The 22,212-nt window shown below is 37.5% G+C and overlaps 1 long non-coding RNA gene across 1 annotated transcript in view; it reads left to right on the top strand.

The window, feature by feature from the left end:
- The window catches only part of LOC134807828 (uncharacterized), a 175,756-nt gene extending 153,750 nt beyond the window's left edge, over positions 1-22,006 (top strand). The window contains exons 4-7 of the long non-coding RNA XR_010149181.1: positions 12,569-12,641; positions 13,990-14,110; positions 17,464-17,754; positions 21,737-22,006. This is a non-coding gene — a long non-coding RNA (uncharacterized LOC134807828). The remainder of the gene's footprint in view (positions 1-12,568; positions 12,642-13,989; positions 14,111-17,463; positions 17,755-21,736) is intronic.
- The last annotated feature ends 206 nt before the right edge of the window (positions 22,007-22,212 follow it).

Raw genomic sequence — 22,212 nt, 5'->3', positions numbered from 1 at the left:
GTAATTACACTTCATTTATTGGATCATGAGAAATGACATTTTGCATCTAAGTGAATAGAGTTATAATGTATTCACCTCAGTTAGTTAAATCTTAATTCTGTAACTGAGGTGACTCTGCCCTTATACAATCATTCTGTAGTAGGCCTTTTCTCTCATTTTATCTAAGAATATAGCCATTTTGAACACACGAAACAAATGCCTCTTAGATGGTTGCCTCTTTCTCTATCCAAAACGAGGTTGAAAGACAAATCTTTTCACAGGACATTGGGAGATAGTCCTGGGCACATGTAACCACAGTTCAGACACTTGGGGTCCAAGCAGGATGTATTCCCAAGCTTGTGGGCCAAGACATCTTTCCTCACTACCTTCAAGGTCCACATGGATTTATGTTTCTACTTGGAAGAATACTGTGTATAGTTATTTCCACATGTTTCATTCTTGCATTCTGTGTGTGTGTGTGTGTGTGTATGTTTGTGTATGTATATATACATATATATATACATGAACATATATATGTGTGTGTATTCTAACTGAAGAGTTTATTTATGATAAATGATAGTACAGATTTTTCACTCCCATGAAAGCAGGTTTTGAAAATAAAGGATTTTGAGAGCACTTTAATAATTATAACAGCTCTGTATATCTATGATATACCTTATGTTTACAGTAACCTTGACATGAAGGTGAGGCCAGTATAATGACCTCTATTTTACAGGTGAGAAAATTGAGCCCAAGAAGTTTAAACGATCTGTTCAATGAGTTAACGCTCAGTACTGGAAGAACTAAGGCTGAATCCTACCTCAAGGGCTCCTAGTTTGGTGCCTTTTCTGGCAGTGAGTCCTGTGCCTTCCACTCCTGTACATCCTATAGCAACAAGTAAAGCCTTAGATAAAACATAGATTTGAAACTAATACTTGTTTGCTTTAATGAATGTTTCTTCCTTAGAGATCACAAAATGTGCCCAAAGCAAGTATGCTTATTGGTTTCAGCTGTTAGTTCAACTATAACATCTTGCAAAATGCCGAGAGAAACAGCTACAACTTAGAAGATAAAATTGTCATTTTAAATATCTTGAATACAGTGATTATATTTATATCATGTTATATATAATGTATTTTGAGATGGGTGTGAGAAATTGTGGGTGGTTGCCGTCAGTATATACCTCATTAACAGCAAGAAATACCACCACACCAGGGTCTAATGTGAAAGTTTGAAGCCTCTCTTCTGCTCTGCAAATTTCTTCAAGGAACACTCCAATTTCCAAACCTTCCATGCAGTCTTGTTTGCGTCTCCAACACACACTTCTTTTGTCTTGTCTGGTCTCCGCCAGGACTCACATTCCTTGTCATGCCATGTTGCCCATATTTGCCCAAAGTTTTATGTGTGTCTCTTTTGTCCCCACAACCAGATTATGAAACCTGTGAATGAAAGGATAGTATTTGAGCTCCTTTTTATTTCCCCGTAAGCCTACTTAATATATGCTTTTTGGATGAATAATAGAATTAAAATAAACAGATTTTCTGTTACATTTGTCAGCTATCCATAAGCGTACTATGTCAAATTTGAGGCACTGCAGGTTAGGAGACACGAGAGGATATGAAAGGGAAGTAATTATGATAAAGTGGATGAATAGAGAGATCTTGAAGAGAGGTTAAATACCTGAAATAACAGTAGGCATGGTGAGCTTATATGCCGTCTTCACATACATATTTCCATAATGGATTGCAAGCTTTCTGAAGATGCCCATGAAGCTTAGCACAACACATGGCCGAGAATACATACTCAGTTAGTATTTGTCAGTCTAATTAAGAGAAGATATTTACAGACAGGTAAAGAACATTCGTCCACTCCTACTTCCCCTTTTGAGTCATCAAAATTCACCATTTGGTTAACCATCTGCCTCCCTAGCCCCTAAGATTAAAGTTGGGTGAGAGAGAAAATTGTGAAACATAGAGTGTACAGACAATGCCCTGCAGAATGAGTGACCCGTGAGGTCAGGAGCTGTCTTACATTCCCTCAGAAGTCAAGGAGCACTCAGCTGCTTCTTTGGAGCTGAGGGAAGCATATTCTTAGTGGAGTGGATGGGAGCACTTGAAACAGAGGTAGCAAGTTCCATAAAAATAAGTAGACCTTGCACCCATGCTTGGGCAATGTCAGAACACAGCCTCAGGGTCAGCATGTGAACTCCATACCTACTCTGGATGTTGCTCAAACTTTGAAATATATTTAGTGGAGGATGTATTTCAAAGAAGCAGGGAAGGCTGATTTTTTAAAAAGAAACATGGAGAGGGAGAAAATGGGGGCAAAATTACCCATTTAATAAACACCAAATGATATTTAGGATTTGAAACCTTAAGTGGATTACACTTTCCCATCAATGGAGGTCTCCAGTCTGCTCCTCCTGTGAGTAGCAGTGCCTGTTAATGTAGCATCATGAGAAAAGGGAATCAGGATTTTTCCACATTCTGGTGGGAATGTGCCATTATGTGCCCCAGGATCTGACTGGTCATCCTAGGACAATCACTGGGAATTGTATGGGATGATCATTAGAAGAATTGAGTCCCCTGATGAGTCTACATTGTATTTTCTGCTTTAGAGACAAGCTAATAATGGCTGTGCATACTGAATCCTGGGTTTTAGCAGGTAAGAATGTTGCCCAGGATGTTCAAAATCACATCAGAGAGAATAATTTGACAGGAGGATAAATAAATAATACACTTGCTAGTTAGCCTGCAAATAAATGATGACTCTTGAAAACTGTACCTATTTGAATCGTATCTTTTTGAGCAAAATTGGGCCCACTGTATAGGCAGAGCTGCTTCTCCATTTCTAACTTTAGTATTCCTGCTTTGGCACACGTATTTCTTTTTCATTAGAGCTTTTCAACCAGAAAAGCTAATATCTGAATATATTATTCTACATATTTACTTCGAACTTAACAGGACTGAAGCTCAGTGAAGCAGTTTACATGCGTGGAATACTAACAGAAGTGAGCAGAGGAGTGGAAGGAAAGATATAAGATGGCCAGGAACAGTGTCCCATATAGCAAAGTAATGGAAAAGGCAGAGCAAGATTCTCAGATAGTGAAGTTGGTCAGGAGCAAAGTATTTGAAGAAGGTTTAAAAATAGCAAAAAGTCCTTATACGCAGACATTTTCCACAACTTTTACCAAATAGTAAGCACATAGGATTGAAAAAAAAAACACACAAAGATAGATGAACTGTTAAGGATTATTAGTAGAAACAAAAATTGGCTGATGGGTTCTGATACATCTGAAGACTTGTAAGTAGACTTTGGATTTATAAAGAAGGATGCATCTTGATACTTTCAAAATAGAATTCATAGAAAATTTGTTTTTGCTACTTATAATAACAAATAAAGAAAATCACCAATAGGACATGCGTAAGATGGAACTAAAATTCAAGGAAAGGAGGCCAAATAAGCCCCAGGTGTTGAATGTGACGGAAGAGAATATGCATGGCTTCCCCTCACTGGGGAATTGTGAGATGTCCTGAGATGAACTGGGCAAAGGAGGGGGGAGGTTGACAATTATGCTGAGAGGCAGGAATAGAAACGGAGGCAGTGATTGGGAAATGGCACAGATCCAAGATTCAGGAGCCATGGCGGAAGTAGGTAATGATTTGTGGAGCTATCTTGGTCTCCAAAAGAAACATGAAAGGCAGTTTCTAAGAAGAAATTGAGAGGGATAAAATAAAATAAACAGTAGAAACGAAAAATTAGCATGCCAGTGGACACACACGTGAGCGTAGTCAGTCTGCTTTCACCTTGGGCCACAGTCCAGAGTCCTCTTCCTCTGGAGAGCTGTATGACTCCCTTCTTCCCTTCCTTCAGGTCCCTGCTTATTTATAATTTTATCAATGAGGTTTTCTTTGACCATGATATTCAAAACAGCAGTGCAATTCTCCATCCCTCTGCATAAGCTATTTTTGCTGACCCTGCTTTACTATATAGCATTTATTGCTTCCTAAAATGCTATCTGTTTATGATCTGTCTCTTTCAAGTATAGTGTATGATCCATAAAGGCAGGAATGTTGTCTGTGTTTGTTCTCTGCTGTGTCTCCAGAGCCTAGAACAGTGCTCAGGACTTAGCAGTCATTGAATGAATAAATGAAGGGACACTCCTTGGAAGAAATGTGCTGAGAATTGGAGGGTGCAAAATTCTTGATCCATCACCAATTCTTATTTGCTGGCTAACCAGTTTCTCTTCACTAGCTTCAATGTGTCATCTGTAATATTGTGTGAATTAGGCGAGGTCGGGAGTAGGAATATTATATTGCCCCAGGGAAGGAATTGAACTAGCCCAGCTCTTTGAATTTCTTCTGGTTCATAGTCCTATGATTTTGTGATTCTAAGATTTCATCATCTAAATATTCTATTTTCTCCCACTGTGAATTCTCTGCTTTTAAATCAAGTGAATATCTCAATTTTATATGAAATCTGCAGATGATGAAGATTCGCTTTGGTGGGATAAGCAAACATAAGACGAAAGACACCAAAATAATTTTTTGGCCTCGTTAGTCTAAGTTATTCTATATTGGTGAATTGGCTTCTATATTTAGTTGAACCAGGGGGAAAGACATTCAAAACAGTTGTGCTGATGTATTTTTTTTCAACCTATTATTTAAAGGAATTGACCAAATACAGTAGACAATTCCTTGGCTGTTATTTAGAAAAAGCTTCGAGCTTGAATCAATATGATATGTTGCTCTGTAGGTATTGAAAATCATTCTACTGTTGTCACTAATTGCTTTGGCATTCTGCAAAAGTAAGAAGTGTCAGCTATTTATCAATAAATCTGTTTTTGTAGTAGGGGGTGCATCTTTACTGTTTATCATGTACCAGCAGTAAAGTGTATATATATATATATATATACACACACACACACACACACACACACAGACACACACACACTAGAGCCTTGAATAGAGCATGTAATGAAAGACTGTCAGCATGCAGCATATCTGTTGGTTATAAAGCAGGTAATGGGATGTGCGAGGAGAACCATATGAATACAATTCTTCTAAAGCCCTCATCGCCAATGATCACTCTTACATAGATTAAAAACTGTCAGATATAATCATTTATCAGGTAATTGTAAAATGGGAAAATATAAAATTACGAAGAGATTTCTGATGGCTTGTCACAGTCAGCCCCTGGACCAGGCTTGCATAGGATTCATGAGATTAAATAGATAAAACACATATTCATTTGATTTTCTAGTGCAACTAAATTGAGAGGTGGTTGTGCAGGACAGACGCTTCATCTCTTTTTATGTAGCAGTGAGTGCTAGAGAAGGCGATCCTCTGTCTTCATCTTTTTAACAGAGCACTTCTAGAGACACAAACTATAGCTTCAAACCATTCCAGAAAATAAGATTGTTTCCTCAGACAAGAAAGAATAATGGAAGAATGCACTCCTCCACCATATCCAAGCCATGTTATACACACGTTTAATGCTGTGTATGTAAATATGCCTATGAGGCACGATTTGGGAAGTACTGAGAACACTTCTGTAGCTCCATGGATCATTTCCACTAGCTTAATCCAGTTGCTGAAATCATCATTACAAGGCTTGCCAATCCTGAAAACAAAAGCCTTTTCCCTTAGTCTGATTTAAGGATGTGTTTAAGGATAGACCCAACAAATGAGCTATATACCAGGGTGAGAAATATGAGGCAGCTCTTGGTGCCCCTGCCCTGGAACCTCAAAAAAACTAAACATGTTTGAGTACTGTCCTCTCTGACCAAAAAAATCTTAAGTTTTTCAAAACATATGAATTGAATACTTAATATTATGTGCCAAGCAAAGAGGGGGGTGGCTTCTGTTCTCAGCAGGAGGCAAGCATATAAATAAATAACTGCACATATGCAATATGCCATTTGAGGAACACATTATGTTGCTTAAGGTTTATTGAGAAATCAGTGACACATGGGTTTGAAGGAAGGGTTCAGTAAAGCTTTTTGCAGAAGGTGACTTCAGAGCAAGACTTTCAGAAAGATTAAGAGGTCATTAGGTAGACCAGAAAGTTTAAAATACTGCAAAAGCAATGCAGCAAAAGGAACCCATCTCACAAAGTGGCTGCCCCCTTTCTTACTGATACTAACTTTCTTTCCCTCCACCCCAGCCTGCTTCATTTTTCTATTTTTCTATTCTGTAGCAGCTTTCATTTGTATAGACACCTTCTGTGACATGCAAGTGTAGCAGAAATTGGCCAAGCATTACATAAATTATTTGAGTGATGATTTTCTTCATATTCTCAAGGAGAGTACAGAGATAGTACCATCTACATGCATGGGATAGAGATTAATTTATTATGTGCCGTGGGTGCCTTAAGGCATTAAGACTTAATTCTCTGGTTGAGAAGGGATAGGATAGACATCCACCAAACTTATTCCGTGTTTGTTCTAGCCACAAAGATAGGCTACTTCTTCCACTCTCTCTAGAAGTGAGGTGGGGCTGGGTGACCAAGTTCTAGATAATGGAACACATGTAGAATTGATGTGTGCTAATAAAAATCACCCTGCACACTTCTTTACATGCATTCCGTATCCAATAGCTGAAATCAGAGGACTCTGAATATATAGAGAAATATAGAACCACAAGGTGGAAGGATCCTGAATTCCCAAATTACTTTATCAAAACTGATATGTTTTGGCTCTATGTCCCCATCCAAATCTCATCTTGTAGTGCCCATAATTCCCATGTGTTGTGGGAGGGACCCTATGGGAGATATTTGAATCATGAGGGCAGGTCTTTCCCATGCTATTCTCGTGATAGTGAATAAGTCTCATGAGATCTGATGGATTTAAAAATGGGAGTTTCCTTGCACAAACTCTCTCTCTTTGCCTGCTGCCATCCATGTAAGACATGACTTGCTCCTCCTTGCATTCTGCCATAATCGTGAGGCTTCCCTAGCCACTTGGAACTGTAAATCCGTTAAACCTCTTTCTTTTGTAAATTGCCCAGTCTTGGGTATATCTTTATCAGCAAAATGAAAATGGACTAATACAAAAACCTACCTGCCAAAAACTATGATTGAACTATTATACACACAAGAAATAAAGTTTTATTGTGTTAATCCATTAAACTTTGGGAACCGTCTCTTAATTAGTCTGCCTTTAAGCAGAAGTATTGTTTTTCCAGGTTTGCAACTAAGGAAATAATGATTATAGAACAGAAAACTTTGACCAAGGCAAAAGAGCTAACAAATAATGGAAATGTCACTTGAACTCAGACCATGTCACTCTAGAGACCCTGATCTTACCATTCTTTATGATTTCTTTTCTACATAATTTTCCACAGAAAATTAACATCTTGCCCCATAAGGCAAGGAATAGGTCCAGCACAAAAGCTCCAATCACCATTAGTAACCAGTGATGTGGTGAATCCAATCAGCTGAATATGCACTTTGGCTTTGCAGATAAAGCCCTATGATTGTGCTTCCTTCAAAAGCAGGCTCAGCAGTTGTCCTTCTGGTTACTTCTAGGGGGTTGGCATGACTCCCATTTTCTCTAATTCAGTGGCATGAAAGTTTCCTTTTTCTGCTTGTTCTAGAATTTTGCTGCTCAAAGCATGACATACAGACCAGCAAGGCGGGTATCCTGGGTGGTCATTAGAAATGCAGAACCCCAGGCTCCACTCCAAACCTACTGAACCAAAATCTGCATCTTTTTTGTTTGTTTGTTTTTTGTTTTTTGTTTTTGAGACGGAGTCTCGCTCTGTCGCCCAGGCTGGAGTGCAGTGGCACGATCTCAGCTCACTGCAAGGTCCGCCTCCCGCGTTCACGCCATTCTCCTGCCTCAGCCTCCTGAGTAGCTGGGACTACAGGCGTCCACCACTACGCCCGGCTAATTTTTTGTATTTTTAGTAGAGATGGGGTTTCACCGTTTTAGCCAGGATGGTCTTGATCTCCTGACCTCGTGATCCGCCCGCCTCAGCCTCCCAAGGTGCTGGGATTGCAGGCATGAGCCACCGCACCCAGCCCAAAATCTGCATCTTGACAAGCTCTCCAGGTGATGCTCATGCACATTCAGTTTTGAGAAGTGTTGGTCTATAGCACCGAGATACTCTGAAATTTGCTTTCCTGAACAAGAGTGCCCCCAGCACCTGTTGTCTATTCCAACCAGAATCCTCTTCATCTCAGTAGCTCTCTATTGTATTTTCCTAACATGACCCACTCTTACCTGGCCGCAGTTACAGGTATATTTATTTAAAGAGCTGTGTTTTGACTCATACCTGGCCTGGCTTTGACTTCCCTTCACGAGATCTAGCTATCCCAGACTGAGGATCTCAGACCACAAGCAGGCATTAGCTGTTGTAAAGTAGATGTACACTTTAGAAGAAAATTTTAGGTAATCTATAGTCATAGACAGCTTAGTTTATAAAAGTGTCATATTGGCTTCAGGTACTAAATTGGAATCTATGAGAAATGACTCCTATACCGATCAATTATTATGTGAGTCCCTATTAGGGGAAAAGATGAGAACATAAGGAATTATCTTCGGAGGCCCTATATTGTTAGGCACATTTTCCCATGCGTTTATGGATTAATTAGTATTTGATAACCCACCTCCACTGCATAACATTTTTGTTTGCTTCTCCTCTTATGGCATTGTAAAAATCTAACTGCCTGCCTTTTAAATAAGAACATATTACTGCTCTTAACTGAAATACCTCAAACATCAGCAGAAATGTGTCATAGCGTCCTTTTTGCATCCTCTGTACTTTATGGCTTCTCAGGCATCTGGCTGTGAGAATAAGCCAAGAGCAGACATTCACAGGCTTATCCTGTGAGGAAATATATACAGGTGTCGTTTCTGAACTGGGTGGTCCCTGGATCTGAAATTTGATTACTTAAAATAATTCTGGCTACTTATTTATTGGAAACGTGAGCATGTGACACACAGTTCTCCAACTGCTAACAATAAGGAATTTCCAGTGGCCTCATCAATAGGCTGTCCTTGGAGTATGGTGGAGAAGAGTGCGGGCCCTTGTGCCAAATGGCTGGATTTCGATTTTCACTCCACTCTTATTTGCTCTTTTACTTTGAAGAAGTTGCTTAATCTCTCTATGTATCAGTTTTCTCATGTGAGAAATAGATTCACTCTGTTCTCATGAGGTTAAATAAATAAGACATGGAAATTACTTGGAACTGAACAGACAGCAAGCAGTATATAATTGACAGGGAAAATCAGCTCCGGTCCATTGTGCCCATTTATGTCACTGTAGTCATCCTCCACAGGCTTGGGCAGAAAGGAGTTAAGATAAACACACTCATTTCTATCTTTGGCTTAGATATTTCCTTCTATTTTCTGATTGAAAAATGTATTATATAGGAGTTGAAAAAAAAATATTTTGAACAATAATAGTACCATAGATGGGGACCCTAGAACTCAGAAACCACATGAGAGCATTGGATATGGAAATTAAAAGAGTATTGCCTAACTTCTTTTGCTGACTATTGTCCTGGCTGATAAACGAGCTTTTTTAAGACTTCCAGTCTGATTTCCCACATGGTAACAGTTATACATGGGCACAGCATCCTTGAGTTGATTGAAGAGAGGAAAACAAAATGTTGTCTGTGAGTGCCTCTATCAGTCCCTGGCTTTGGGAGTTGCTTTGAACGCAAGCTTTCTTACAGTGATCATTATTGGTGTGATAAGGGAGCAATGGCTTAGTTGTCGACTATCATGGTTCAGATGCCTCTTAAGACATTAAGTGTCTTTTGCGACTCTGATATTCCATCTCACATTTCCCTCTTCTATGTTGTCCAATCCCATTCTTTAATGATAGCAAAGTGTAACACACTTACAGGGTGTTGTATCCTCTTCAAATCTTTTCAGAACTGATTTAATACCATTTTATGGGCCTGTGCAATTCATCCAAACCCTTAAATCATTTTTCTTTCCCCAGCTTAAACCCTTTCAATTCTATACCTCCACTGATAAAGGCTTAACATTATAACGATTTAAGTCGTTCTTGCTCTGAGATGTGTAAATGGAAATAACTGCTGTATCATTGCCAGTGTTTATCATGAGCTTATTTTTGGAGGACATCATAGAGTACTAAAACAACCAACATTTACCAAATCCTATTTTCATATTTAGAAAATGTCTTCGAACAGGAAATAACAATTGTGGCCAAGTTAACTGTGACTTGCTTCCAGTATATTTTCAGCAGCATTATTTTTAGTATAACCAAAGCCTTACATTGCACATATTACTTTTCTTCAAAAACAAATATTGAAAAACAAACAAAAATGTTTTTCATTATTCATTGCTTATAAAACAAAGTCAAAATGTTTTACCTTTTTTGCTTAGTTATATTCTTCTCTAGTCTATTCCATTTCTATAAACTCAACGTTTTTCTTTATTTAGTGTAACTACTTGTCATTGCCTTTTAAGTACATCAGTCATAACTCTTTCCCCCTCTTCTCCTAACATCATTCTTATCATTGAGGCATAATTATTTTGGCACCTCCTATTTTCCCTGTTCTTTAGAAATAATTTTTGTTTAGTATTCATTGTTACAGGGCTTACTGTAACTGGTACAGTGCCTCGTGTAGATACTCACTAAATATTTCCTGAAAACTGACGGAGCACATAAATAAAAAGAGCATCTAATATAGACTAGAAGTGCTGTTATTCTGGTTCTGTCTCTAAAATATGCCTTTGGGTAAGTGTGGCAGACAGACTCTTAAGAGGATCCTCATCTCCTGATGTTCACACCCTTATGTGATCCCGTCCCTTAGAGCGTAGGCAGGACTATGATACACTTCTTCTTTTTATTTTTAGAGACAGATTCTGGCTCTGTCATTCAGGCTGAAGTGCACTGGCATGATCATAACTCACTGCAGCACTGAACTCCTGGGCTCCAGGGATCCTCCTGCTTTGGCCTCCCAAAGCATTGGGATTACAGGCGTGAGCCATCACAACCTGCCTTGTTTACATACAATTCAGCAACGTGACAAGATGCATCTGATCACAGATTACATTACATCATACTGCAGTGCTTGTCTTGCTGGGGTTTCTCTTTCTTCCTTGCTGACTTTGAGGAAGCATGTGGCCAACTTGGGGACCCCCGATGGTAAGGAACTGTGGATAGCCTTGAGGAAATGAGAGTGTCCTCTAACAAATAGCCTCAGTTCTGTGACCACAAGTCATAGATGAATTCTTTCAGTGCCCGAGTGAATTTGAATGTGGGTCTTCCCTGGTTGAGACTCAGATGAGGCTGCAGCCTTGGCTGACACCTTGGTTGAAGATGTCTTCTGAAGATGCTAAGGAGAGGACCCAGATAAACTGCCCAGACTCATGATTCATGAAAATTGTGATAAAATAAATGTGGATTGTTTCAAGCTGCTAAGTTTGTGGTAATATTATTACATAGCAATAGATAACTAATACAGTAAGTAACTCACTGAATATTGGTCTCAATAGTTGCAAAATGTGAATAGAACTATATATCCTACTTTAGCCATAGGATTTTAAAAAGCAGTTAAAATGAGAAGACAATATATGTACCTTAAAATGTTAAAATACTATATAAGCATTGTATTTTAAGAGAAACACTTCACAAATGTGATCCATTTATTCCTCTAGCAACACTTTAAAGGATATATTATCCCTATTTTATAGTTATGGGAATTAATATAACTATTTTACAGATGAAGAATATGAACAAGAAAGAGGTCAATTAACCAGCTTAAGACAACATAGACTATAAATGGCAGGGCTAAGATTTAAATTAACAAATATTAAATTCCAAACTCTGGGCTTTTCCTACTGATCCCTAGTAAAATGAAGTATGTTGAAAACCACGTAGGATCAATACTTGTGTTTGTATCTTTTCAGCAGTCAACTGGGCAGATTCAGCATTTTAAAATAGTTTTAATATCGCAGTTCTTAGGTTTAATAAAACCATTCCCCTAAAACATGGTCACAAATGCTATGTCCCTTAACAAATTAATTCAACAACCACCAACACAACAAGTATTTATTCAGGGCTTACTATGTGCCAGGGCATCTTCTGAGGATATAACATACCTCAATTAACAAGAAATGGAAATCAAAACTTTTTACCAAAACTTTTAATTGATGATCTCTTTCAACAGAATTTGTGACTGAAATGAATCTTGAAACCTCATTTCTGTTCTTCATTATGCTAAGAGCTGGTTATATCATTTTACGGAAATTGTGACTAAGCATGAAAGAAGCCCAGAGGCTCGTGCAGATGGTGCCAATAGCAAATAATATTAACCTCTAAATTCTTCTTGGTCTATGGGTGAAGGGACTTGTTGGAAGGGTTATTTCTGACCTTTTGATCGGACTTACTGTTTCCCAGACTTACTGTTTTGATCGGACTTACTGTTTTGATCGGACTTACTGTTTCCTTACTGGGTTGGAGAACCCAGCATCCAGTGGGCTATTCTATCAGCCAGTGAACTCCTGATGACAGAAAAACAAGAAACAGGCCCCAATCTGTTTATTTTTCTAGATGCCTAACTTATTCATCAATTAGAAGGGCCAATGCTTTAACCTGTCTCTTCTCAGCAGTGAAAAGAAAGAAAAAAAGACTAAGCCAGGAAACCTCTTGAAGGCCCAGAGAAGTAGGCACGTATATAAGGTGAGTCCTTTACCTGCAGTACGTTAATTTCAATTCTATTAGGGAAGAAATAGGAATCCCTACTTCAGCATCAGGTCTAAATTTCATTCTTCTATTCAATGTCATCAAAACAATTGATAAGTTAAGCCCTATGTGGTTGTGTGTGCAGTTCTCAATCAGTTGGGATGTGGAGGGCAAGAGGGATGAGTGATTGGCACCCAGAATTGCTAATAGTGCCCTTTAGCTACTAAAAATTATCCTCCCCTTCCCGCTTTGGGAGTGCCTTTATTGAATTCCTTTTGGAAATATACGAAAATGACTCCCAAACCTATACCACTCTTTGTTCATCTAATTCTAGTCCAACTGTCCCCAACTTCCAACTGTTTACAAAGTATTTCCAGTTGAAGACCCTATAGTATTAATACATTGAAATTAAGTGTTGATTGATTCCTAAACTTTGATGATGAGCATCACTTGGAGAGCTTGTTAAACCTATAACTTCTCAGCTCCTTTCCCAGAGGGTCTTGTTGGGATCCTAGAATTTGTATTTTTAATCAGTACTCCAGGTAATGCTTATGCTACAAGAATGTTTAATAAAGTGTGATTGACTTGAGGAGCTGAGAGAACTCTCAATTACTCCTTGGCAATCTCTCTTCTCCCTCCTTAATGAGCATAGTGCACCATGAGAACCATACTAGACTTGGCACCTAGAGAACCAACTTACCCGCAGCCATCTTTGGTGTTGGGGATGCTTATACCCTACTAATTCCTCCTCTAATAGTAATTTTATAACAAGCCTCTGGATGTATCAGAACCTTTCTTCAATCAGATTGTCCCAGAATAAGAAAAATGTCTTATTATGAAAAATTACAAACATATACACAAGTAGGGAGAATAGTTTAATAAAACTCAATACATCCATTGCTAGCTTCAACAATGAACCATTCACAGCTAATATTGTTTCATCTATACCTCACTCATTTTTCCTCACCCCTGACTCTTTCAAAACATATTTGAGACACCAGATCATTTCATTCATAAATATTTCAGTTATGAATGTCTAAAAAATATATATTTTAAAAAGAATACCATTATCACACATATAAAATAAACAATAATTCCCTGCTATTACCAAATTTCTAGTCAGTCTCTGTTAAGTTGTTATCAAATGTCTATCTATATTTTGTTTGTACAATGAGGTTCCAAATAAGGAACATACATTGAATTTGGAATATATCTCTTAGGTCTGTCCCTCTTCATATCTTTTTTTATCCTTGCTATTTATTTGTTGAAGAAACTAGATTATTTTTCTTTTAATATTTACTGCAGATGTTGATTGCATTTTCTCTGTTCCTTTTGTTTCCTGTAGGTTGAAGTTTGAGTTAGATAGTTGATCAGATTCAGGTTCTGATCTTTGAGCCAGAACACTTCCAAGGTAGAATTGTTTCTTTCCACTAAAAGCACATCATGTCTGCTTGTCTTTTTGTGAGGTTAGCAACTATTGATTATCAAACATCTGGGTTCATTATTTCATTATGCTACATTATATGTATTATAGTGATATTCCAATTTTCTCATTTCGTCTTTATACAGTAGCTAGAATGTTACCTATAAGGAGAAACTTCATCAATTCCTTATTTGCCCTGAGGTATATTTCTTTTAAGAAAGGCAAGGGAGATACCTGATATTTTCCCTATATATATCAATTTTTCAGTGTAATAATCGGGTTTCTAACCATCCTTCAAACATGACCTGTGAGTTTTTGAAAATAAATATTATGTTATATTTTTAAGAATTTAAACACATTTAAAATCCTATCCATTGCCATTATTATCCTCAGTGATGCTTATATTTTTTGAATTCCTCTCTCAGGTTTTTGTTGTTGTTGTTGTTGTTGTTTTTGTTTCTCAATGCCTCTTTTGCCTTTCAGTACACTATAAAACCAAATGTCACACATTATATGTGAACCAAGTGCCATTCAGTGAGCTTTTGCCCCAAATGGCTTACCTAGTCCAGTGATGCCTGGAAGAAGAGTGGGACTAAGTGTCAACACTGCTCTGTGTCAGATATATGAGTCTGGAGTTAAAAGAGACTGAGCTTGAAACTCAAGATTCAGGAATAACTTTCTCCTAAGTAGTATTTAAAATAAGACAATGAGACTCCCCAGGGAGCCTGAAGAAATGAGAAAAAGGCCACAGTCCCAGATTACACAAACATTCTCTGCCCACATTAAAGAGTGGGCAGAGAAAACAGAGCAAGGGAAGGACGTAGAGAACTGCATGAGAAGAAACTGGGCAACAAGAATGGGGCAATTTGAGAGAAGCCAGAGATGGAGGAAGGAAGACTTTAGAGGCTCACCACTGCATGAGGATGTACAGTCTTTTGAACTTGTTTTTTTAACAGGCAATTTGTGACCTTCATCCAATGAATAGCATAGCTCAAATTAATCAGGCAACATGCCCCAAAATCATAGTAGACAAAAGGCTGAGTGAAGATCCAAACCCAAGTAGTCAGACTCCAAATAGTCTTCTCTGGCTACTGTGCAATGCTGATCAGTCAGCTGCGTTGTAGTTTCCATGGAAAATTGCTATTGACATTATCCCTGGAGGTCTAATTCATTATAATGAAATCCTAGCTAGATGGGATTTAGAGTCTTCTTGGAAGTCCCTGATGGCTGCAATACAGATCTGAATCTCCACACTCCTGGCCTCATATAAAATGTTAGGATTTAGGCCACATTCTCTAGATCTTCTGGCACATATATCCTCTGCTCTGAAGTAGAATCCTTTGGTCCATAGTTGCCCTGGAATAAACTAGTATCTGTGTGGAAGTAGGAAGGGGAAAAAGAACACTCATATGAGTGCCTTCATCTGTGTGCATACATATGCAGCTGACATTTCTCTCATCAAGGACTGCCAAACCATTTTCTGAGTGCTCAACCACAATTATAAACACCTCGCAGGTAGAACTGCTCCTAGGAAAAATTGGAGCTCCGATAGGAACACTGGCCTTGACAGAGAGAAGGCTTGGTTAGTTCCAGATTCCCCAGTTCTGATATTACCGTGGCTTTATAGGTCAAGAATAAGAAAAAGCCGTCATATGATCCAGCAATCCCATTATTTGGTATTTATCCAAAGGAAAGGAAATAAATGTATCGAAGAGATATCTGCACGCCCATGCATATTGCAGCACTATTCACAACAGTCATGATACAGAAACCAGCCAAGTGTCTAGCAACAGATGAATGAATAAAGAAAATGTGATATATATGCACAATGGAATATATTCAGCCCAAAGAAGAATGAAATCCTGTAATTCATGGCAACATGGATGAGCCAGGAGGACTTTGTGTTAAGTAATATAAGTCAGGAACAGAAAGATAAATGCCGCATGTTTTCACTTATATGGGGAAACTAAAAAACTGATGTCATAGAAGTAAAGAGTAGAATGGGTTACTTGAGTCTGGGAGGGGTAGGGGGAAGGTGAGGCTAGGGAGAGATTTGTTAAAGGATACGAAATTATAGCTACATAAAAGGAGTAAGTTCTAGTGTTCTATAGCACTGTGGGATAACTGCCGTTAACAATAACACATATTTCCAAATAGCTAGAAGAGAGAATATAGAATATTCCCAATATAAAGGAATGATAAATGTTTGAGATTATGAAATGCTAATTACCCTGATCACCATACAATATATGTATTGAAACAGCATTATGTACCCACATAAATATACATAATTATGTGCCAATTTAAAAAGAAATAATTTTTTTGAAAAAATAAAATAAAAATTCATAGAAATTTTAAGAAATAAGAAGGAGAAGTGGTACTATTTTAGAAACATGCTTCTAATCAGAGAGCCAGAACTCTAGATATTTTGCCCCAATCAACTTATCTGCATTTTTTCCCAAAACTCCTCCTCCTAAGATTTCTAATCTGGTGGTACTTGTCATTGTACTATCTGTTCTCAAATGATGCTCCTTTTACAGATAATCCTTTCCCTCCCAAATCCTGTTCATTCATTCATTCATTCATTGCTTTACTTCCTCATTTAGCAAGTATGATTTTGCTCATGCTGTTCCTTCTCTCTGGGGTCCCCTATCCTTCCCACTCTCTAGAGAGCTTTATCTTTCTCATCCTATTGTCTCACCATACTGGACTAAGTGACCCTCTTCTGTTCTCCAATTACACTCTCTTCATACCACCACCATGGCACCTCATGTTGGAGTTACCGGTTTTCTCTTTGAGTAGGGTCTCTGAATAAGGGGGAATACTTTATATGTGATATGTTTCACATATGTAGGAGTTCAATAACAAATATTTGTTATATCAAAAAATGTTTGTTTAGAGCTCAGTCTATGAAAATCATCTAATCCTATCTGTGTTTGAGCTGTCTAAATTCAGGAGTTGGTATGGTCTGAAATACCAAAGAAACAGAACTCCGAGCTCTTAGCATTTATTTGACTTAGTAGTTACATTTATATCTATAATATTCAATAAAAGCCTCCAATATGTGCCTGGGCGTGTACATGTACATGTGTTAGGGGAAGGAGTATATGGGAACTATATGCAGGCACATTCAGTAAGTCCTTTAAGAATACAGAAGAGAGAGATAGCACTTCTAACATTAAAGGTGAATCTTAGATCTCTCTTTCCTGCTCCCATCCTCTCTTTATGTATTTGAGTCTCTTTGTTTTAAATGTTTATAACATTAACTACTTGCAGGGCCCAATAGACACTGAAAAAGATTTTCCATATGAATAGCATACTTAGTGCATTTTTGGGTTACACTTTATGCAACACAAGAGCCAACGTGATGTCTTATATTTATGTGTTGCCTTCAAGATGCCCAGACTGGAGCTGCCACATAGGAGACACTTGGTGAGCTCTCAAGGGAGATTGGATGTCTATGGAGAATCCACGTACCTATATCATATTAGTTGGAGCAAAACACAGACTCTGGGATGAAAGGCAAAAGTGTTATAATGAGGCCAATGGAATGTGCTGAATCCGTTCCTCAAAGAAAAACAAAACCAAATATCTCTCCAAGTCTGGATTATACCAGAGTTTCCAAATCATAAACAACCAATGAAAAAAGGATCATATCATTATGCGTTTCTACAAGGCCTCACTGAGGTAAGATGATGGAATAATGATGACTGCGTTTTTTGGAGGAAGCTTATCGTGCCCTGTGAGAGAGTTTAAATGTGTATTTAGTGTTCGAAAGACTTCCCACATATGAGAGAGACACTCAACAAAAAGTAATTGTGTCTTGAATAATTTTTACACCACCGACAGAGACAAAAAATTACCATCTATTTATATTTCTAAGAATTATTCTTTTTCATTGTGTTCATAAAATGTGGTTTCTTGAATGTCTAGAAGAAATGTCATCCCTAAATATTTAATAATATTGGGTTTCCAACTTGAAAAGAAGAAAAAATTGAAAGAAAAAGAGAATACTTTCAGTGGCAATTATTTGAATTTTTGATGCCTGCTTCCTTTTCCAAAGACAGTAATTTCTTCTTAACAAATTAATCTGGCTGTATATATTCAGCTTTCTGGTTAGCCTTTGCCATTTTCATCTGGTGATGTCCCTTTTATAAAATTTATGGGGCTCATTTTATAAAATTGTGGAGATTTGCTTAGTATGTTTGGAATTGGTATGTCTTTCTCTCTCTAGCTCTGCTCTCAGAATAGCTCTAACCCCCCAAAAAGGGCAAGAACCGGTTTTAATAATGCAGAATTAGGCCTCTTTCCTAACTACTGAATACGCTTTATTTCGGATGCCAAACCAGGTACTCAGAAGTTTAACATCATAAATCTTAAAATCATAAATCAGACAAGGTAACTTTCTAGTATATATTTCATGATGAAAGGTAAAATACTAATGGTGCTATATAAACATGACATTCTCTAAATTGAATATAGTGTGCAATTTTCATGGCTTTGTTTTAAAATTTAATGCTTGAGAATAATCATTTTATTTATTGGGCCTCTAAACTAAGTGCATTTAGGCAGTGAAGAAAGTTGTTTGGTACCAGGTAAACGAGCAGGTTTCTTTCTTCACTGGAAGACAAACTTCTGAATTACTGATAGGCATTTCAGTCTTAACAAAAGCTACACTTACAATTTTCTGAACAATTGTGATATTTCACACATTGATCAAAACACTGATTCAAAATACTCTCATTGTAATTGGTTTGTGGCCCTTTTGTACCTTTTTGCTGCTACTGGACCATTGCTGGCCACTGGACCAATGTCAAGTCATGTTTTGGTGTCTTCTCTTTGGAGAAATCAAACCACTCCATGAACATTGCCACCTACATGGCCTTTTTCAACAAGTTAGCCATTGGTTCACAACCAATTCTGGTTCTGGCTCTAATATTAATTATTTTGTGTTACTGATCAAGTTGATTAACTGCTCAGGGCTCTAGTTTTCTTATTTATAAAATGCAGGGGTCTGATGGTGTTTTCTAAAATCCTTTCCAGCTCTGAAATGCTATCACTTTATAGGATCAAATGAAATAATATTAAGTACTGTCTGAACACAAGGGCTAATAATGTAGATGAAGCTGATAAAAGGAGGGAAAAGGGTTGAAAGTTTTCACCTATTTAGCCACAGAATTATTAATTATGCCAGGATTTCAAATATTCTCTGCTAAGAGGAAGGAGTGCCAGGGAATGATCTTTAATAACTTGGTTCTACAACGCTACTCATTTTCTATAATATATATTTAAGATTGGTATTGCTATTTCTGGCACCTTCCACCAAAAAAAAAAAAAAGACAAAAGGAAAGAAAGGAAGAGGAAAAGAAAGAGAGAGAAAGAAAGAAAAAGAGAAAAAAGAAAGAAAAAGAGAAAATGATATTCAATACTCACTAGTGACTCTAGAGTTAGAAGATGTGTTGTACAGGAACAGAAAACCAAACACCGCATGTTCTCACTCCTAGGTGGAAGTTGAACAATGAGAGGACATGGACACAGGGAGGGGAACATCACACACCAGGGCCTGTCCGGGGGTGGGGGACAAGGGGAGGGAGAGCATTAGGACAAATATCTAATGCTTAAAACCCAGATGATGATTTGATAGGTGCAGCAAACCACCATGGCACATTTGTACCTATGTAACAAACCTGCACAATTTGCACATGTGTCCCAGGACTTAAAGTAAAAAAAAAAAAAAAGTTTTGTCATTGGATTTATTTTTCTCTATAGCTATATTGCTGCTCCATTTTACAAGGCTACCGTGGCCAATGTTGGCTTTTCTGCTTTTTGTTTTGGGCTGTGTGCCTCCTTCATGTAATGTGAAAATTCCAGCTGCGTGCTTAATGTTGTCAAATAAATTTCTTTCGAGGTTCCTTTTGCTATTCTGAATATGTATGATCTGGAAAACTTTACAAAATGCTCTGCCCTTTTCTTCCTTCTTTCCTTCATTTCTTTGTTTCTCTCTTCCTTAATCTTTCTTGTCCCTGCCAACCCAATAAATTCTTCTGCTTTTGAATCAACTTTTATTCTACGGACATTTATTATGAAAATAGATGGAGTGTGTAAACCCAAAGGTCAGTGACCGGCTTAGATAAACACGGACAGTCGATTACTAGAGGAAGGAGGATAGGTAATCCTGGGAGAGAGATGATGTCAGAGACATATGGTACTGAATTCATCATCTTCTGCCCCCTTCTACTCATCTCTACATTTGTAGCCACCTGGCTGTGGAATACCTCGTTATGCAAGCCTCAGCCCAGGACACTTGAGACCTTGAACCATTTCAACACTTAGCTCAAGGAGAATGACAATTCCTTCAGAAATTCTAATTTGTGGAAGTATTAACTGTCTCCTTCTAGAGGATGTGATTAAACTCTATGCAATGACAAGAGGCATATCAATCAAAATATAAATTCTAAAAATTATTCACCAAATATCAGCTCAGTACCCATTAAATAGTCTCACCTGATGTAGTATATTTTCATGCATTTTTGATTGTCTAGCCTCCATATCTCTTTTGATAATCACATTTTAATTTTCCACTAGGATGCTGGTTTTTAAAAATTTTTAAAGAAACCTACAAAAAGAATGTGTTTTTACACTGCAACCTAGTAAACACTGTATCCTACAAAACACAGATTTTATGAAGTAATATTTATCTTCATTACCTGTGAGATCCTCTAATAGTTTTCCTCTTTTCTCTTCACATTTTTCTCCTCTATGCCATTCCCTTGTATTCTTTCTACTAAAAGTAGAAACAAACACAAAAACAAAATGAAAAATGTGTTTGGTTGCAACTCACTAAATTGATTTCGTGATTCACTAATTATATGCCCCATTGTTTGAAAAATTGCCCTGCAGAAACACCTTTTCCTCTATGCTCAACACATGTGCTCTGGTGAGATTCACAAAACTCCTAGACCTAATCATGGAGCATATGAAGTAACACAGTCCACGCATAGTGTTCCCCTGCATATGGGATATATTCCACTATGTAAATGTGACTTAACCCTGTTGAATCACACTGAATCTTTGTTGTGCAGTAGGTCATTCTCTCCTTTCTGCTAGACTTGAGGCAGTGAAGACATAGTCTGAGGATGCTGCAGCCATTTCCCACAAAAGAGAAGATTTCTGTCTGAAAATGAAACTTACTCAAGGAGAAGAGCAAAGCCTGTCTAAGACACAGAGGAGCTTAGTCCTAAATTTGAATTTAAACCAAGTATCAAAGTATACCTGAAACCAGTGAGCTTAGTTACAGGACTTTCTAGTTATAAGAGTTATGAGAACTGTTATATTTCATTTTGGCTTTAAAGTGTTCCTCAGTGAATCACCTATAGACAATAAGAGAGTAGAGAAAATGGCCTCTAGTTTCCAAGTTTACTTTCAAATAACATTATTTTGCTTTGTGGATAGTGCAAGTACCTTATAACAGAATATTCCCTATTTCTGCCTCCCACTTCTTGTAACATTGCTCTGGTCATTTCAATTAACCATAAGCTATAATCATCAAGTACATTGTTGCTATTATTATTTTAAGCTGATTTGGTTAAACCAACTAAACATTTTAAAAAATGCTTTATTTTACCTTAGTTTATTCCTTCTCTAATGCTCTTCCTTTTTTTCAATGTAGATATGAGTTTCTGACTTATAAAATTTTTCTTCTTTTCTGAAGAACTTCCTTTTAACATTTCTTGCAAAACTGATGTACTGATGGCAAATTTCCTCAATTTTTGTTCAAGAAAAGCTATTTCTCCTTACTTTTGAAGGATCATTTTACTGAATACAGAATTCTATGTTGGTGTATTTTTTATTTCAACACCTTAAATATTTCACTTCACTTTCTTCTTGCCTGGCTTCTGAAGAAAATTTCCAAGTAATTCTTATCCTGATTCTTCTACAGGTAAGATGTTTAGCCTCAGCTCTCCCCTACCCCCCAGCTTCTTTTAAGATTTTTTTGTTATCTTTGATTTTCTGTAATTGGAATATACTATGTCTAGGTATAGATTTTCATTTAGAATTTATACTGCTAGGTGTTCTCTGAGTTCTGTGAGTTCTGTTGAGTTTCCTGAATCTGTGGTTTGGTGTCTGTCATTAATTTTGAAAAAT

This window comes from Pan troglodytes, chromosome 12 (assembly GCF_028858775.2).
Source record: "Pan troglodytes isolate AG18354 chromosome 12, NHGRI_mPanTro3-v2.0_pri, whole genome shotgun sequence".
NCBI classification, from domain to species: Eukaryota; Metazoa; Chordata; class Mammalia; order Primates; family Hominidae; genus Pan; species Pan troglodytes.
Note: the sequence above shows the minus strand (reverse complement) of the source record. Positions and strands in the feature narration are given on the sequence as shown.